Below are 2278 nucleotides of genomic sequence, written 5' to 3'. Positions count from 1 at the left end.
TGTGCACGGGCTGACCTAGACACCATGGTTAACAAAAAAAAAAATATTTGAGTTGAATACGGGCTGGTTAAATAACAAGTAATTTTATATACGCCGATATATATTAGGTATGGTTTAGATACCCGATGTTATATATATGTGTGTGTGCGCACATATGCTGGCACGCGCGCACGAGAGGGAGAGAGAGAGAGAGGGTATTAACTCGTGTATGAAAAACTTCAGACATGCAGCTTACTTGGCAAAGGGGCGAAACAACTTTGTTCAAATACAAAACAGTTTCAAGATCGAAATCATGTGGAAGATGTATAGGTTCGAACCCGTCCGCTAGCCTCAACTACTAAATCAACTTTCAAATGTCTCCTCACATGTGTTTCTATGGGGTGGGTTTCGTATATAGTTGGTTGGGGTTGCAGGTAATCAACTTTTTGCTCAAATATACGTAATATATATACGAACATGTACATATACAAGGGTGGATTCGTATGATAAGGATCGAGATGATGTGTTTGATCAATTGAGTTAATTATGTGCTTTAGGTTATCAAAAACTCATCACAATCAAGTAGGTATTGGGAAAATCCCATAAATTTATAGTATTTAAAAAATATATTACACTGGGCAAAAAAATTTATATCACTTATGTCCGTCCATTAATTTTAAGAAGTCGATCTAATCCCATAAATTTTTTTACGAAGGGTTGTTCATGGTAGGGTCGACTGCGAATAAAAATCACTTGTCCCAAATTTTCATGTTCCATACATGTTCACCAATCGTATAAATAAACGTAAGCAGAGAGAGAAAGTAAACATGAATTAAATAAATTTAAAATAAAAGAAAATTTGATGTGTCTTAATTTCATTAATGGGACATGAATGAGACTTGTGATTTTGGGATAGGTGATTTTTATCTGCTATATACCACGTAGGACCTGTTAAGATAAAGCCTACTGCCCTGGTTATGATCGAAATTTGTTTTTTTTTTAACTCGATAGTCGTACTTTTTATATATTCTCTTATGTTTATTTGATACATCCAATCTGAAAAATTCCCAAATTTGTCTATAAATCTAAGGGGTCGTTTATCAAATGCTTATTGGATAAGTGTTATCTACAAGAGCACCACTCACTGATAAGCGCTTACCTGATAAGAGTTTTTTCGTTCATTTACTGATTAAGATTCTCTGTTATTACTATGCCTCTTATCAAATAAGATTTTAGATATATGTGATGTTTACCCATAAGATAAATGACACCCAATAAACATTTGGTAAATAACGTCTGAATATCAAATTTTGTGAGATTGAAACACCAAGTTATTAAGTCGTGCATAGAAAACGTGGTACAAGAATATATAGTGGCTGAATGTATGTAATTCTATAAGTTTGAAATTGACTGATTCAGTTTCAAATTAAGACAACATCCTACATGAAATGTTGGAGTATATGTTTGGTTTTACAGAATGTGATGTTTTCTACAAGCAATTGACTTTTTGGGATGTTGTTTAAAATTGAATAAATATTTTATATTTATATCTATACTATATTATAAAACATTTGACAAAAACTTTAAAAAATCATTTTTTTATATATGAAGTACTGTCTGTTAATGCATATTATTTAAAATTTAATGTTACAAGTAAATTGTGTATGAGTATAACTTATTAAAGCTCTATTTTTGAATTTGTATAACAAACTGCAGATCAACATAATCAATACATGATAAACATATCATTTTAAATGTAAAAAATTAATATATAATCAGGATAATTATTGAGTTTTAACAGAATATTTAATTATCATTCTTAGGAAAATTATATTATTATTAAACAAAAATAAATTGTTTTGTTGTTAAATCTAAATTAAATTATAATAAAAATTGAATTAAATAAATTACGTGGAAAATAAAAACTTTTCAATAATTAATTTAATACTAATATCGATTTTTTTAAATTAATATTTCATTCAAAAAAAATAAAAACCACATAAAACCGTATTATATCGATAGAGAATATGAATAAAATGAAGCATTAAAATCGAGATATATTTCGCTGCAATGCGCTAGTACCATTCTATCTATACTATATTATAAAGCATTTGGCTAAAACTCTTAAACTCTTAAAACTCTTAAACTCGTTCATTTGTAGACAATTTTATCCTTATCCGATTTCATCTCATAACTGAATTCGTATAACTAACTGCAGATAAACACAATCAAATACAGGATAAACATCTCATTTTAAATATAAAAAATCTAAAATATAATTAAGATAATCATTGAGTTC

Source organism: Cynara cardunculus (assembly GCF_001531365.2).
Source record: "Cynara cardunculus var. scolymus isolate 2C chromosome LG 9, CcrdV1, whole genome shotgun sequence".
Lineage (NCBI taxonomy): Eukaryota > Viridiplantae > Streptophyta > Magnoliopsida > Asterales > Asteraceae > Cynara > Cynara cardunculus.
Note: the sequence above shows the minus strand (reverse complement) of the source record.